Below are 18,438 nucleotides of genomic sequence, written 5' to 3' on the forward strand. Positions count from 1 at the left end.
GGGATAAATGACTTCGCATAACGGTTTGTTTTTGCTCTGAGTAGCCTCATTCTACCACTTGGATTAAGTTGGTTAATAATAGCATAATGGAGTGGATGAGAGGTATCTAACTCAATACGATGGAAGGTTTTCTGAAGATGTTCTAGATACACCTCACTAATGGAGGGTAACTGTAGACCAATCATTTTACAAGCCTGATGAATGAAAGTGTCAATACGTCCTTTATCCACTCCGGCAGCATTACCAGCCCAACAAGCAAGGCAATAAGTCCAAACACTACAAACAACAGATCTATAAAAAGAAAGCAACATAGGTTCAACTTGTGTAAATCTCCTTTCTCATGCAACTAAACTAAAACCAAACAACTGAACATTACTGCACTCTGGATACAGACAAACATAATTTAATGGTTCTATTCTACCTTCTCATAATCGACTATTGCCTTTACATGTGACTGATTTATATTGCTCATGTTTAGCTTATGTTGGTTATGTAGACTCTACTTCGATAAAAATTCAATCTCAGCACCACATTCCATGTACTTGCTAAGCAATCTCCATCTCATCAATTTATAATTAATTGTTTGAACTTTCATTTTTGTATTATTTTTATTTATTTTGTTCAATATCTATATATATTTTGTGAAACAGTATGAAAGAATTTAAAGAGGATATTGGCACTAAGCATATTTATACCATATGAAAATAATTAAAGCAAAAAGCAAAAAAAAAAAAAACAAAACAAAACAAAACCAAAAAACAACATATTTGTAGCCTATATACACCCAGTGATGGCACAAGCTGTTAGGGGTCAGAGTTTTCCCTCCGACTTGGACCACTATCACCCAACAAGGTTGTCGGACCTAAAACAATAATTTGTCTGTCCAAATAACGCAATAATGTAAAGCACAATTTTTGACCTTACTAAACCATAAAACTCTACCACAAACTCTACCAGGGATTTTTATATGGAACCACTCACCAAGGCTCTACCCAGCCCTTGGTTCTGGCTTCCTGTCGGCAAATATCAGGAACTACCACTGCACACACCTTAAACAATTCATACTGTTAAGATACAACTACAGTACCTCTGCATAGGAAAACAATAATGTGCTACTATCACAAGGTAGGATTTGACCCATAGAGGAGACCAACAGATACTTACGTATGTATATACTTTTATGGTGTATTTCTAATGATAAGCACAAAATAATAGATTTTTTAAAACCGTTTTTTTTAATGAGTAGCAGACAGCCTGCTGGCGTTGCAACTGAATTTTTTATTTTTTTCGAAAATCGGTTTTCGTGACGGAAATTACCTCACCATTTTGTTTATACAACACGTTGTTTTCATAACTGTATAGGATAGTATCTTTCTCATTCCTGTCATGATGACGAGGAGTAAGATACGATGTAGAAGGCAAATGTTTTCGGCTGTGCTCATCGGCACAATTATGAACAAGGGACCAAATGAGGACAACGGTAGGCCCAAATGAGCGGAGAGGCCTAGGCCCAATATCCACCCCACCCCCCACAAAATAATTACAAAACGAATTCGTCGCTCCACATGTTTGTTGACATTTTTAGCTTGTAGGCCTAGGACACGAACAAGAGGACAAATTTTTTGAAAGTTTGCGCCTAATACGATCTAGTCTTTGCAGTGATTGACCTGGAGGTCACATTTCACCTTATAATCGCTTTTTTTGTGTTGCAGCTAAAAGGTGCACAGCCAAAATCGGTCATTTGCCGTTCAAACACGCTATCCATCTTTAATCGATTTTTTTTTAATCGCTTTTTTCCAACTGATCCCGTTTCTACTGCAAGAATAAAAGCAATTTTTCGAAAATGCGATTTTTAATCGATTATTTCTTTCCAGTAGAAACAGGCTCTATATTAACTGCCAACTTGCAATGGAATGTTAGCAGAAGACCGATGTCTGCATCATTTGCCTAACGATAATTAAGTATAGATCTGAAATGAGCAACAATCTCAATCCTGTCACTGAATCAATCAAAGCCTGGAGGCAAAGGGAATGACATCAATAGTAGCATAGATGCATGTCAAAGGTCAAATTGCTACTCATACATTCACACAACATGCAAGCAAAGTCAATATCGCCACTAACTATATTAGTATTGCCTGGAAAACTGCAATAATTTGTTAAAGCCCCATTCCCGGCAAGATTTCAGTTGTTAAGAAAAATCTTTAGATTAGATAAAGATTTATAAATGTAATATGAAATTGTTATTTAACTGAATTTAGACATTCCTAAACATGAAAAAAATGTAAAATATGCCTGAAATTTGATTTTTTTGTGTTCCACACAAAAAATAAATGTGGATGGATTTTTCATGTTTGATTTTGCGATAGGTCTGCAAAGAAACATAGTAGGCGCCGAAAACATTAGCCTATCCAAACACTACTAAGCTAGATCAATCGCAGTGTGAGAGTACAAAAATCTATTTCATTAGAGGGTGCACTTTGTTGACTGTATAAAGTATACATAAAAGTGAGAGCATTCCAGTGGATGCGATCTACAACCTCTGAATTTGCCTAGTATTTCTCATTTTTTTTTATTCTTTGGTGTAAAACTGAAATTTATACCAATATTTTTCCATTGCTTATAATAAATAGAGTAATGCATATGCATTAAAAAAAAAAATCTTTTTTAGTGAAATTTTGAAAGGAATGGGGCTTTAATACTATTTATGCTAAGTCTGAAAAACAACATTTACTATAAAAATAAAAATTCTACCTCAATTCAGCAAACAAGAATAGTAGAGTGCTAATCAATCACGAAAGTTGATGGATAACAAGCTGATGCTCTCATCGACACCACCGCTAACAAACTTCACTGAGCTCCCAATAAAAGTTGTAGCGCAGAAATTGCTCTTCAATGTTTGCATGCTAATGAATACTTTGCTTGTAGCAAGACTGTGGTTTTATGGGTAATAGTAGATCGTGTTCTGGTGATTATAATCAGGTTTAGGGAGAAACTAGATCAATTATAATTAAATACGATTTTGTATTTCCCTATAGAGTCTCGTGAATAATGGATGTCATAGTACAGCAACACAACGGTAGCATTACTATACAGTGAAAGTAGTATATAGTGTATTTAAACCTCATCACCATCAGTTAATAATATTATTACTACCAGTACAAAAATTGGTCAGAGAGGCCAAGTGAAGAGGGAGGGTGGGAGGGGGGTTTCGAGAGCCAAATATGCTAAACAGGCTGTACAAATAGGGGTTTTAAATTTCGCAGGTTGCAAGAAATTTCAGTTGCACTACACATGGTTCAAAGGTGGTATTTGCTCATATGTGCTTAAAATCAACAAAATTACCTCATGTTTCATAAAGAATGCCCTCCAGAATAAAGAACAATAGTAAAAATAAAATAATATCTTATAAGAAGCATACATATCTATCTCAGTGTTCCTTGCGTTGCCATAACTAAATGGAGGCAAATAAGTTTAAAGGAGTTCGAACACTAGCAAATTTGACATTTGGAAATTAAGATTCCAAACGTGTTAAGATAAAAGACTATACGTTTATGAATAATAACGATGGCTTCACAACTGCAGTTAAATACATTACACATCAATAAATGTATTTCATTTCAAGTCTCCATATTGATTGCCACAATAAAAGAAAGTCTTTTAATCGCATAACGTTTCAATTCATACATGGCTCATGTTATCAAATCTACAATTACTTATGAATATAAGCAGAAAAAGATACCCACACAGAATACGGCCAAATAAGTTTGCATTACCCACGCCCAGCTAATCAAGATGTCAAAACAAAAATTTTTTTTTTTTGCATGGCTTTTATTTAATTTTAATTTATCAATAAGACATATAGAAGGAGAGACCAGAAGAATACTTTAACAGACTAATCATGTGAAATAATAAAAATAATAATAATATTAACAAATAATAATTAATGATAATAATATCAATAGTAATAACAACAACAACAATAAATATTTCTGGAAGTCATTCTGATAGGAAATTATAAATTTGGGCTAGTTCCATGGGGACCTTCAGTGCAATGCCACCACTTAAAAAACTAACACATATGGATACAAAACATTGCCCTTAACATGCCCAAATCTCAATATGAAGGTTAATCGAGGAGCCTAGCGATCAGACTCCAATGAAAACACAACACTGACCGAGCTGTAAAAAAAAAAAAAAATAAAAAAAAAATCATTCAATTTAATACATGTGTTACCTTAATAGAATATGAGTATGGTGACTGACATTCTTGACAATGTTCCAATAAAGAACGAAACGTAGAATCAACTATGGCCTCACGTCTGTCATTTTTCGGAGTCACCATACTCATATTCTATTTACGTATAATCAGCGGATCCTTTGGTGTTACCTTAACGATTAGAAGAATTTTAGCCTTGTGGTTACTAAAATACAGGGTAAAAATGATGGTAGATACCTAGAAATAGATTGAATCTACAAAACTGATAGAGAGACTGTCCAATTCCGACATACTAATGCCACTGTGATAGGAGATAACACTTTTTGGGTATATTATCTAATTTTAGATATGTTTAGACTATTACAGTACTGTACTTTATTAACCAGAGGTAACTTAAGGGCACTGAGTGGTGTATCTGGGGTTGCGGGGAAGGGCTGACCAAAAACACCCATTGCCCCACCCCCTATTGAAAATGTCTGAAGCAAAAAAAATCACACTCAAGTAGTAAAAACCACTTGATACCTCCTTATTTTCCAACCTAGCTTCCACGCACTTAATCACTGAGCCTCCCACAGTCACAACCCCATCAGTCCCCAACCCCTTCCCACAACTCAATTCAAGAACTCTAGAGCAGACACAACTCATCACTGACCTGATTCACAGCATGAACCATCTCTAAATTCATGTTTCATTTTGACCAATACAGTAGAATGTATGTTTTACAATCCACCCTTAGGGACAAAGTTGTATTGTAATTAAAAATTAAAATATAGAATGAGCAGCGTATCTCTGTTGCCTTGGGATTCACAATAAGTATTATCAGTATTTTCCTTAGGCCCAATAAAAAAATTATTAGATTATCACTCTCGCGCACATGTCTTCTATGGTAATGACACAAACAAATATTTTTGGAAATGTTTTTTTCTTTTTATGAATTTTTTTTTTTTTTTTTTTGGAAAAATTTGTTCGTTTTTCTGTTTTTAGATCACAAAAATGAATTGTATGCAGATATAGGATCCAATTCACTCAGTAGTTTTATTATTTAATTAATTGATTTTATTTTTAAAACTTCCTTCACATCCAACAGCAACTACACTCACCACTTACAGGATAGAATGATGCTTAACATACCAAGTCTCTAATTAAGGAGTGGAGTTGTTTCTGGTCTGACAAAAAGTCCTGCTGTGAAAGGAATTGAACCCAGGACCCTGAAAATTAGACGGCAAGCACCTTAACCACCAAACTATTCAACTCCACTCCATTTTATTATTAAATTGAATTAAACACATATTGCCAAAGATTATTAACACTAATAAAACTGTCACTGTGATTGTTTGATTTGTGTGAGGTCAGCAGAGGGACCCTGGCTGAGGTTACGCATTCAAATTCCCACGTTACCAACCTAATCATCTGGTCATTTAAAACAAGCTTTGTATTTACGATTCAAAATCCATGAGTGAACCGACTTTTAGATTTAACATCACGTAAATGAACTTGAAGACCTACATAAGACCATGATAAGACACAACAAAAACAAGTGATATGCCTAAATATGGTCATGATGACATCACATCATGACCATATATAGGTGTATTTTGACTATATATGGGCAAACAACAGTTTTTTGTTTAAAAAATGTGATAGTCTGCAATAGGAGCTTGAAGTGAATTTCATAAAAAAACAACAAATGTGACATGCCCAAATATGGTCATGATGACATCACATTATGACCATATAAGTAAATTTTACTATAGGTCAATCTATGACACTACTACTCACTACTCACAACCTTTACCTTCATCAAACCTTATTATCATACATAATGAGAATTTGTTGTTGCTTCAATTTAAATTAGGACTAAAGAAATATTGTATATGATTCAAACATTTTTTTAAGAGCTTTCTTATTGCTAATTCATATGTATTATGAGCATTTTCATTGCTGATTCAATCATCTTATGACAATTTTCATCTACGATCCAATGCCTTTTTGTTATATTTTTGTGGGAAGGAATGACCACAGGCTATTATTGCTATAACAACCCTCCTTCACATTATGAGTATGTTCTTACAGGTTGCACTCTGCTTATCCAACCAGAAATTTTGTGGCAAAACGAACAATCAACAACAATTTCATTTTGAATGACAATCAATAATGTGTATGAATAAGTTTCTTATGCAATGAAGATAGAGGTAAAAAGAGAGATCTGTACATTTTGGAAATTATATCCTAAGAGACATAGTGTCTGATTAGTTAGACTACTTAAATGTCAAAGCCTTTATCATACCATATTTCATTTCTTACACCACCGTCATAAAACAGCACGTAGCTGTAAGCGGCTACGGTCACACTACAGACTCAAGCCTGCGTTGAGTCAGTTCAGTTGAGAAATTTGTAGTTTGAACCAACGTGGGTTGACTCGTGCCTGGCTTGAAATTGCTCTCAACACAGACAGTTCATCCCAGGCAAGGACTAGATTGACCTGGGTTGACCTAGAGTTTCAAAATGTGACCAATCACAGCTGGCAGTACAATGTTTATACTCAAGGATTTCTACTATTTGAATTAGGTCAACCCAGGTGGCCACTGGGTATTTTCATGCCAGGCATGAGGTCTTAATCGTACTGAGTCAACCCTGGCTGAAATACAAGGAGAGGAAGCGATGGGAATTGAACCAGGGACCTAGAGATTTCCACAGTTCAGCGCACACACAGTGGCTACCACCAGATTAGCTGGCTAAGCTAAGCTGCTACACCAATTTATCTTATGATTATTAAATTTCATGATATGGATACAAATGGCAGATACTCCTGATTTGTGGTAAATATTTTAGAAATAAATTATTAATATATTGAGATCGCCATTACTCACATTTAACAGTCAAATCTATAAATCTAATTTCATAAAGCTTAATTTATTAGTATGAAATATGGTACAGGATTTATCAAATGCTACATGCAGAAATAATTAAATTGATATTAATAGTTGTATTAATACAGTATGAGTATCAAAGTAAATATTATTTCTGATTCAGTAAGCATTATTTTTGAAGATATTTTTATTGACATAAACGTAGAAATAAATGTTACTTTTAATTAATTTTATTTTGTCATTTTTTCTGTTTTTGAAAATAAAGTGTATTTCCGATGTAATTAAGACATCTAGCCATAAAAGGTTTGTTTTATGGTAAATAAATAAACCGTAATTGGGCCTGGTTATGAAATCTGTGACCTTCACAGGCCCCTGGGAATCTGCGACAATGACAGGCCCCTGATAATCATTGAAATTAATAGGCCCCTGAGAATCTCTGACACTAACAGGCTCCTGGGAATCAGTTACCCTTGCCACACCAATTCTTGTGGAAATATACTACTACAGTTAATAATTTTGTTGTACGTTTGCATTCTTTAATTTTCAAATCGGGGCGTAATTCTAATAAATTACCATTCCTTTCCTTTATTGTAACACATTTATTACATTGAACATTCTAGAATTGTATTTACTTGACCAAACAAACAAACAGTGTTAACCAAATTGGAAATTATAGGAACAAGACCAAGTGGAAGGTTCTAGATGTTGGAGTACTAAAAGTAATTTGCCTATTGGTTAATATGATATAATGTGACCAATGAGGAACTTAAGCAATAGAATGCTCTTGAATGCCCTGGAATTCTAGAGCTAATTATATAAAGTGAGAGCTTGGTCTTTCGAAAGAGCTCTTTTTGAAACATGTTTATGTGTGAACGTTATTTTTATACCGGATTCTTGTTGGAACGTATACAGAATAAAAGTACATTTGAGAGTTGCGTTACAACATTGTGAGCTGTGTTTGTATTTTATATGTCAAAGAGGGATTCCTATTTCATTTCTTTACCACTCAGAAATACGTCAAGTAGGAATTCATGAAAGTAACGTACCCACATCCAACGGCGTAAAAGCCTCTCCCTAAAGATGTTGCGCTATAACATGCTTTTTCTCCGAGAGCATCTTAATGAAATTGAAATAAACACTCATATATATCGCCATCTTCATTGTAGTACATATCAGATAAGAAATGCCGACTTGAAATACTTCTGGCTTGTATGATCTCCGATACTCTGGAGAACATTGTAAATATATCTACGAATATCAATTTTTCGTTTTTAAATGCGGACTTCCAGTTTTTGGGCGGTTTGTCATAACCCCTTAATCCCCTGGAGTTCTGGAGTATGTTCCAGAATAAAGGAGCTTGGTAGCTGAGAGATGATTTGAATGAGTGAACGTTAGGATGAGGAATATTGAGACTAGTCAAAAAATTAAATTGAAATGTACTTTCCATCGCAAATAAAACAGGTTTTCACTCAAACATTATTTGTAATATAATGCATTACATTAACATAAAAACTTCTAACTCAAATATTACACCAATGTAACTGCCTACTAAAATTAAATTTATGAGTGTTGTATCGCCAATTTCTATTAGCTATATATCAAATATAACCAAATTGACAATTCTATTGCGGTAATAATGTTGCTTAATAATGTACAATTGTATAATTTTCCTGCATTGCTGGATGTCCTGTTAAAGCACAAACCATTTTTCATATTTCTACATTAGGCCACATAAAAAAATAAAAATGTAGGCAGGTCACATGTTTTTTTTCAAATAAAATTTGATAGGGCTTTATACAACTGTACCTATTTCAGAGATAGTACAAGATAAAATATACCAATACGATATTCTCATTGCTTCAAAAAGCCAAGACAAGTAACATAATTCAATTTAAATTTGGCCTGATACCTGCTTTGTTAAATTATGAGACAATCTTAAACAACAACACTAATTTAATCAATACAATTAGTAATAGACATCAAACAGCAATAAAACATGCACTGTCGTGATGCCTCAAATGTCAAGTAAGCCCTAGGGTTAAGGGGGCGGTGGATGAGATCCGTGTTGACATAGACCTATAGCCTCACGGAGCTCCAACATCATGCAAACAAAATCACTGGAGATTTCCTTCAATCATGCCTTCCAAATTTATGGACAGGATAAATCTTCTAGTCCTGTGGATAATTGATATCAAGAAAGTTCAAAAATTCTAAACAGTACACAAAATTAGAAATCTTAGGGTTCAATTATCAAAGCAAATGTAGGCAAGAGTGAATATCCTCATACTGTGGACAGTACACTAATCAGGGGCAAGGACTGCCGGTGGGGCAAGGACTGCCGGTGGGGCAACTGGGATATGGGGCTGACCTAAAACCCCTTACCGAGTGGGTCAGTTGGAAAAACTGGTTGGATTGCAGCTTTGGCTGTTGTAGGGATTCTGATAGAAATGTTGTTAAAATATAAAGAATGAATGACATATTACTTACATTTGCATGGAATATTTATTAAAAATATGCTTTTCATATGTTGTAGTGTATACATTTATGATTGATGAAAAATTTGAATTGAATATGGTAATAGAAAAAAATAGGTAAATTTATGTTTCTCATAACTGACATGATGAATCTCTATCATCATTTTACTAATGGATGCACATCAAAGTATGGATGTCATGCGAACATGTGTTGCATGCACATCTATGTGTACGCTGCAGGGTGATACGTCCACACATCTTACTTTTGAATTGTACCAAGGAACTCTTAAATAAAAGTGAAGGTCTGTTTTTTGACATAGAATTTCAGGGGTCTCAAGTCTCCTGGAAATCGGTATGGTCTTCCGCACTCCCGCAAACAAGCAAAAATTTCAGAGAAATTCACTTATCTCCCGCAAATTCAGTAAAAAGCAAATCTTTTTGTTTTATTTAGGCCTAATCTTTGGTTGCCTAATATTTTTTTGCATTCTGACAGTGCCAAAGGTGCCTACTCTGAAAAATGTCATCACCTCAGCCCCAATCAATCCTGGGGGATGGGGGGTAGGGAGGGGCCTGAGGTGTGCGTGGCCCTTCCTTTAGTACCTACAATTTTTCCTCATAGAACATATAGCGCCTCAATGTCATTAAATGAATTTCTCAGAAATGGGTTCTTCAAACTTGGGACCCTTGGAATTTCCAGACAAATTTGAATAAATCACTTTAGAATATTAAATGTACTGGTAATTAGGCAAAACAGAATACCAGCACTGCACAGACATCATCATGATTATAATAATAAGTAAGTATAGTAATAAATTGTAAGTAATAATTAGTATATAATACATTATATAATATATCATTCCTACTTTACTATTGTTTATTGTTTCTACTCTTCATTAGCACCTATCTCTTGTTCTACATTGTTTATCCCTACTTGGTTAATTCATGATAAGCCTAATTAGGTATGCATAACTTATCTTCTGTGTCTGTTTTCGTGTTATACTTCACAGCTGATGAAGCTGGCATTGACTGCCAGCAAAAGTTCTTGTCTAATAAAACTACATCTCTAAAGTCAATCCTAGAACGTATTAAGTATAATATAATAAATTGTCTAATAAAACTACATCTAAAGTCAATCCTAGAATGTATTTGGTATAATATAATAAATAGTATTTATTAACAACAATTAATATTACCCATGTCTATGTTATAATAATCACCATGATATTCTCTGAGTCATTTCTTCTAAAAAATTGATAATTTGTCTAAAAACCACTTGATTGATGGAAAGTGAAAATGAGACAAGTAGGCCGACTACCTTTTCTTCCACTACTTGCGTACATGAGATTCATGCAGAATGTAAATATCTGCTTTGACAGCCTAATGGAACTGCTCCCTAATTAAATGAATTAAACAGCATTTAATTGGATTTATTATGAGGAACCAAAATTCATGATATGTACATAATGTCATATGTCACCCCATAGCACGGGCATGGCTATGGGGTGTATTGGGACATAGCTATGGACTGCAGTTAGCGTATCTAGGAGAATGCGTGCACATCCCCAAAGAAACTTGCCCTCCCCATGCGACCCACTCCAATGAAAATGTTAGAAGCAAAAAAAAAAAAAATGCTCAAGAACGTCCCTAAAAACATTACTTGCCACCCCCACCCAAAAAAAAAAAAAAAAAAAAGCTTGCCACCCCAAAAAAAAAAAAATCATATTCGAGTAGTTAAAAATCACCTAAAATCACCTTATTTTGCAAATTAGCGCCCCTCAACTGATCCTCGAGTCGCCTACTTCACCTTCGTGTTCCCCCCTCCAATCAGCACCCCCATTTCAAGACTTCTAGATACACCACCATGAACATATTGGGACTAGCTATAGATTGTATTAAGACATGGCTGTGGACTGTTTGAATCGTGGAGACTAGAACACGGAAATAGCTATATTAGGATACAGCCATGGAATGTATGCACAAGGACATAGATGAGGACACGAATAAGTGACTGTCATAGAATACAACTGTTGGCTAGATTGGGCATGAATTGGGACGTGGCTACGGTCTGTTTTGAGACACAGCTATGGAATGCATGTGCTGGGTTGGATGGACTGCTTTGGGGCACAGAAATGAAATGGATTAGGTCATGCAATTGAGGCACGGCAATGGATAGCTATCGACTATGGGCAGATCCAGCAAAATATCTAAGTAGGGGGCCATGCGACATGTAGAGCACCAAGGTAGGTGATGGGGACCGGGGGTGGATGGCACAGTCGATTGTAAAGTAAAATAAATACGAGTACACAGATTGCAAATTTTATAGCAGTATCATGCAGTGCTCTCAATACCATTTTTATTTTTTTTATCTCTCCTTTCCCCTTCCTTTTCTCTCTTTTTCTTTTTTTTTTTGGGGGGGGGGAGAGGGAGACATGGGAAATCTGTCCTTGTTGACAGGATATAGACACTATGGACAGCTGATCTGAATACAGTTAGATTGGAAACTATAACTTGCATAATATATTAAAAATGCAATATTCCTGGACATGATTATGGGCTGTCTCTTATACACATCTAGATGTGTATAAGAGACAGCTACCCTTCATTAGCACTTATCTCTTGTTTTACATTGTATCCCTACTTGGTTAATTCATGATAAGCCTAATTAGGTATGCATAACTTATCTTCTGTGTCTGTTATATATGCCATTAATAGACTGTACTGGGATGCAACTAAGGAGTGTACACACAGTGGCGTATCGGGGGGAGGGGGCGGGGCGCACGTCCCTAAAAACATTACTTGCCACCCCCACCCAAAAAAAGTAATATTCGAGTAGTTAAAAATCACCTAAAATCACCTTATTTTACAAATTAGCGCCCCTCAACTGATCCTTGAGTCCCCTACTTCACCATCGTGTTCCCGCCACCCCATCAGCACCCCCCATTTCAAGACTTTTAGATACGCCACCGTGTACATATTGGGACTAGCTATAGATTGTATTAAGACATGGCTGTGGACTGTTTGAATCGTGGAGGCTAGAACACAGAAATAGCTATATTAGGATACAGCTACGGAATGTATGCGCAAGGACACGGATGAGAACACGAATAAGTGACTGTCAGAGAATATAACTGTTGGCTAGATTGGGCATGAATTGGGACGTGGCTACGGTCTGTTTTGAGACACAGCTATGGAATGTATGCGCTGGGTTGGATGGACTGCTTTGGGGCACAGAAATGAAATGGATTTGGGCATGCAATTGGGGCACGGCAATCGATAGCTATCGACTATGGGCAGATCCAGCAAAATATCTAAGTAGGGGGCCATGCGACATGTAGAGCACCAAGGTAGGTGATGGGGACCGGGGGTGGATGGCACAGTCGATTGTAAAGTAAAATAAATACGAGTACACAGATTGCAAATTTTATAGCAGTATCATGCAGTGCTCTCAATACCATTTTTATTTTTTTTATCTCTCCTTTCCCCTTCCTTTTCTCTCTTTTTCATTTTTTTTTTGGGGGGGGGGAGAGGGAGACATGGGAAATCTGTCCTTGTTGACAGGATATAGACACTATGGACAGCTGATCTGAATACAGTTAGATTGGAAACTATAACTTGCATAATATATTAAAAATGCAATATTCCTGGACATGATTATGGGTAATCATAACCAAATTAAACTCAAAGAGAAGTATATCACATAGGCTATTAAAAGCTGTAATATGATCTATATCTAATTATATGATTATTACCAACATAATTAAGTACAACAAGAAGCATGTCCTGTGTTGAATGGTTGTATTATGCAATAGTTGTTAATGTTGACATTTAAAATGTAGTAAACAAGAGTATACGCTAAAAAAAAAATTGTGAAATGAAAAACTAAATATTTAATATGAAACCTAAATGACTACAAGCGCAGTAACTCCATAGAGTTACATACCTTTGCCCTGTGTATGAATACATTACCAACATAATAATTGAAGAGACCATTCAAATTTTTGGAGGGAAAGTCAAGGTATTAGGTAAAATCTAATGACTATAAGGATTAAGCATTATTACCATTGTGTTTAATGTTTATATTTTTATAGTGCAAAGAAATAAAATTATTTTACTGCAACTTTTGCCTAAATAAAAAAACCTTTTGATAAGATCTTTAAAGAAAACAACTATATTTAAAAAAAATTTAAATACCGTAATTAAACAAAACCATGGGTGAGTCTTTAAACAAGGAATTTTTGACAGCGTCAAAAAGGACAGAAAAAAAAAAGGCAATTATAAAAAAGATAATGAATACAGTGAGTAGGATCATACATAGTACTAACACTGACAACTTAATAACCTAATAATATTATATCAATTCTACTTACATTTTTTTTTATCTTGTCATCAGCTTGTTTGTAATAAACAGAATCCTAGGCAAGCAAATGTGTGTAGTTATACTTTCGTTATTAATTTGTCTCAAATGGCAAAATGGTTCCAGTAATTCAGAGTTGTTCAACGCATGAATTGATCAGTACACTTACTGTGCACTCATAGATATGATGTCACACCCTTGATGACCAATGAAATGTTTGCTAAATAACGATAAACTTTAATAGAAGTAGGTGGCTTAATTTGAATTAATCTTTGTATGTTACACCGTGACAGTGTGTGTTGTATGATCTCGGAAAGTAGTGTTGGATGATGGGAATGTAGTGTTGTATGATGGGAATGTAGAGTTGGATGATGGGAAGGTGCTACGCTCCTTGAAGTCTGAAAGCACTGCATTAGTTTCCCTTGACATTTTAACACAGAATTTCTAATGTAACATTCTCGAAAGCAGGTCAATGAATAATTTACATATACATTAATTTACAGTAGTTAACAATCAAATTCTACAGCATCTAAATAAACCATCAATTTTTTTTTGACAAATGCCTAAATATGGTCATGTGTGATGTCATCATGAACATATACAGGCATATCATGGCTATATATGGGCATATCATGGCTATATATGGGCATACAACAGTTTTTGTCAAAGAAAATTCGATAGTTTGGACACCAAGCTGCTAAATGCGATAATCAATTTTAAAAAAAGGACAATATAAATGTGATACGCCCATATTTGGATGTAATATGACATCATCATGCCCATATATAGGCATATCACACAAATTTGTCACATCAAATATGGATAGTGTAGATATTGCTTTACAGAAAACTACACTGACACATCCACAGCATGATGTAACACAACGCAGCGCAGCATAACACAATTTGTTGCGTCGGATCTATGTGAATTAAACACACACGAGAAAGGTCTGCGTCGGGGAATGTCGCTTTACAGAGTAGCAAGCTAAGTTAACATTCTGACGACAACATCAAGACTGTCCCTAGGATTGTACTGTGTAGAAAACTAACAATGGGTGGTAGGCTTTTTAAGGGTAGGTGGGTGATAACTAAATAATAAGAGTGCATTTTAAGGGTTAATAAAGGTGGGCAGAGGGCCATGAAATTATCTTTACACTGGGTGGAAAACTTAAAAAAACAGGTGGACCTGAAATTTTGAGCTGGAAATACAGTAGGTTTGATTACTGTTTATGAGCCAAGGAGTCACAATTAGTATTCATGGGTTGAGAGTTGAGGAGTCACAATTAGTATTCATGAGCTAATTCATGAGCTAGGGAGTCACAATTAGTATTCATGAGTTGAGGAGTCACAATTAGTATTCATGAGCTAGGGAGTCACAATTAGTATTCATGAGCTAGGGAGTCACAATTAGTATTCATGAGTTATGAGTTGGGGAGTCAGGATGGTATGTATTGAAATAAATATTTCTTTTCCTTTTTATATTATAGTTTGGTTTCTTTTTGTTTTCTGCAATCAAGGATGTGAAATTCAGTGTTTAAATGAGTAGTACTCAGATATTTTAATTAAAGCAAGTTAAGTACCACTACCTTATTACAAGTATACAAGTATACAGAACATGTTATCAAAGAATACAAACACAAAGTTAGCTAGCTATGCCAGGCAAGAATTTACCAACATTTCAAGTTGATTTACTTGAGTTCCACAAGCTCAATATACAACAATCTATCTATAAAGAATGTATAGCTTTTTACAATAGTGTACAAGCTCATCTCCCAGTCGGTATTTAAATATATGGAGGATAAACATCATATAATAAACCTAATCTTTTGCGCAAGTGGGGAAGGCAATCTAGACAGACTAAAGAAGGGTAGTTAAATTGGGATTTAAAGTTGTTAAATAATAATAATAATAATAGATGGACTTATATAGCGCAAATAAACGAGGTCTCTATGCGCTAAAGTAATTAAAAAATCATTCATTTCTAATTGGAGATAATGTGCATATAAAATCCAGATCTTGTAAAACTGGAGTTTTACGAGAAATTAATGGTTTAGGGCCAACAAATGAATCATTTTCCCATCTAAAAAATTTTGTTGTCTCAGAGATTCTTGGGAAGACAATTTGCCCCCTCGGAGGTTTTCCTGTGCAATTTAAATTAGTTTGTTTGTATCCTCCGCAAACAAAAAAAAGAAAATAATACATTTTGAAGTTAGTATTAGAATTGATTAGGATCTGTAAACGGGTACAAACATACGATATGGCCACCCTCCCTTCTCGAAATAACGTAATAAAACACAGTCCTGTCAGACTGTGGCTGAGAATTCGTGTATTGTGGGAATCAAACATGCCTGAGAAATTTTTACTTGCAGTTGTCGTGATGATGGCTTTATAAATATAAATATATATATAGTCAGTTCATAATTTTGCTACAATGAATGGCCATTGAATTTTCCCTATGAGAATTGCCTTATGCTGCAATGCATGCTGGGAATCTGTCCAGTCAATTATATTTAATTAGAAATGGTAATGGGCTGACATACCCTTAGTGTCATAGATCCACCTGTCTATACACCTTTGTATGTTTGAATGTACAAATGGTTAGCATTTCAAAAATATTACTAAGTCATATTTATATTTTGTATTATATTGTTAAAAACAATTTCTTTAAATGCATATTGTTGTAATTTTACTGATTTTATTTGAGATGTCAAATAAACAAACAATGTGGTTATAACAGTTGTTCAATAAAACTTAAATACTGTTTTTTTTTTTTTCATTAATTCAATGTTGTCCCTTTAAATTCAACTTTTGACCCTAACCAGAGATCATGTCCAGGTCACATTATCAAATTGTTCGGAAGCAAGTGACAAATAGATGAATTGGTAGTAATTGTAAATTAGCATAACTTCACTGCCAATAAATAATGTAGTGCATTAATGCACTTAATGAAAGATTTCATGAATAGCATTCTAAGTGGTTGTAATATTATTTTGAACAGTTAATGATTATGTTTGTAAAATTAGTAATTTCAATTATATCACTATATTATGTATTCTATGGATGGGTTTTTAAAAATTATTTTAAAAAGAATTAATAAATGTATTCTAATAGAACACAATGATTTACTATTTACCATACTTGTAGTAGTTCTGACAACAACTCAAGGTGTTTGTGGAAATGGTAAGTTGAAAACTGTTTCTCTCAAAAAAATATTATTATTATATTATTATATTTTTATTTTACAACAGCAGCAGAAATCCTCCAAACTTTAATGCTAATATGTTTCAATTCAAAAAGATGACATAATGATAATAAATCTATTACTCATGTGCAAAAAATAGTTTGTGTTGCGCCAAAGATACAAAAAACACAAGATAGTTCTCTACAGAAAAAAGTGTTCCACTGATATGCACGGTGATAATACAAACTTCGACCAAACTTTAATATCACAGTGAATACATAACATCTTTGGAGCCTGTTTGGCAGAGGTAGAAATCATTGCCACCCATAAGATACAAACAAGTAGGCATAAATAAATCAAAAGAATAACAAACAGACATAAAAGCACGAATCATATAGCCGGACTCTAATTAGTGATAAAGCTTTCATCATTATCGGAAAGAGGGTGCCACGTACGTCTGGATTTACTTAGCAACAGAGGACGCCCTGTACGTCTCGATGGGAACTGGATAAACATGTGTAAATTGCTATATTGAAAACTGAAGGGCGCAGCTTACGACTGGATTTGCGTAAAAGAAATTACGTATATCTGTCTTATGTTTGCTATGCGAGTGCTCTATCTTGTATTTCTAGTATCTTTGGCAGTGTACATTCACTCATTCATTCAATCTGGAGCTATGCTCAATGCACAGCAGGAGTGGTTGGCACAGAGTTTGGGGCTTGGGCTCCTAATCTCGAGGTTGTGGGTTTCATCGCTTGCTGTGAATTTTACTTGTGCCTGTGGAAAAGGCACTTCACCTATGTTGGATGTGCGTATCAAGTTGGGGAATGAAAAACCCCCCTCCCAAACCCTCTCCCTCATGCATAACTATTTGACACATGGTGAGGATTGCTTGACTACTGCTAACAGGAAGCATGCACCCATTTCACCATCCTTTGGATCAACTATTGCTGAAAATTGTTAAATATTTTTTGATAATGTACACAGAAAGTTACAATGACAAATGATTAAACACTTTGTACTTCAACTTTCATTAAGACAACATAACCAATTTTCAATTAGTTAATTAATCACTCCAGTCTATAGCAACAAATTAGGCAACTGATCAACCAATGGAAACACATCATACTGTGACACAAATCCAACGTACTGCCATACAGAGAAGGTTCAAATAAACCTTTCCATCTGATGTTGCAAAGAGGTTAGTCACATAAAAACAGATTATAATTCTTGATTCACATAGTGCCTCAAAGCAACATAACATTATCACATTATCAAATTTTCTTTGACAACAAATTTTTGTATGCCTATATTTAGTCATGATGTGCCTATATATGGTCAT

General features: G+C 34.7%; 1 protein-coding gene across 2 annotated transcripts in view; it reads right to left on the minus strand.

Moving 5' to 3' along the window:
• Positions 1-14,041, minus strand: part of LOC117123816 (cGMP-dependent 3',5'-cyclic phosphodiesterase-like) — a 54,518-nt gene extending 40,477 nt beyond the window's left edge. Inside the window, exon 1 of one of the 2 annotated variants that reach the window (XM_033269877.1) lies at positions 13,930-14,041. The gene's annotated coding sequence lies outside the window, so the exon portion shown is untranslated. The remainder of the gene's footprint in view (positions 1-13,929) is intronic. The other variant, XM_033269962.1, reaches the window with a different exon arrangement.
• Between the last annotated feature and the right edge of the window lie 4,397 nt (positions 14,042-18,438).

Source organism: Anneissia japonica, unplaced genomic scaffold (genome assembly GCF_011630105.1).
Source record: "Anneissia japonica isolate Jap-2015-1 unplaced genomic scaffold, ASM1163010v1 scaffold288250_len396842_cov205, whole genome shotgun sequence".
Taxonomy (NCBI): domain Eukaryota; kingdom Metazoa; phylum Echinodermata; class Crinoidea; order Comatulida; family Comatulidae; genus Anneissia; species Anneissia japonica.